This window comes from Sinocyclocheilus grahami, unplaced genomic scaffold, assembly GCF_001515645.1.
Source record: "Sinocyclocheilus grahami isolate Dianchi unplaced genomic scaffold, SAMN03320097.WGS_v1.1 scaffold2144.1, whole genome shotgun sequence".
Lineage (NCBI taxonomy): Eukaryota > Metazoa > Chordata > Actinopteri > Cypriniformes > Cyprinidae > Sinocyclocheilus > Sinocyclocheilus grahami.
This window is the reverse complement of record NW_015507323.1, coordinates 40,022-40,234: the sequence shown is the minus strand read 5'-3', so window position 1 is coordinate 40,234 and position 213 is coordinate 40,022. Positions and strand designations below refer to the sequence as shown.

The following is a 213-nucleotide window of genomic DNA, read 5'->3' as shown; positions in this document are numbered from 1 at the left end:
CAAGGGACGTCATTCCGACGTCACCGACCAATCAGTAACGGGGTTCCCTCAAAACATCCAGGAAGCCCGCGTCAGCGACGGAATCACCTCAGCATTCCAGCTGTCAACCAGCAAAACGCAACTACAAACAAGATCTTCGATCTGTTGAACTGGTGAATTTAGGTTCTCTGCTTTGGGAATTCTTAAGGTGAATTTACATCACTCGTGAAAACG

The 213-nt window shown here is 47.9% G+C and overlaps 1 protein-coding gene across 1 annotated transcript in view; it reads left to right on the top strand.

Moving 5' to 3' along the window:
• The window catches only part of LOC107574200 (uncharacterized), a 42,902-nt gene that overhangs the window by 41,296 nt on the left and 1,393 nt on the right, over positions 1-213 (top strand). The window lies entirely within an intron of this gene.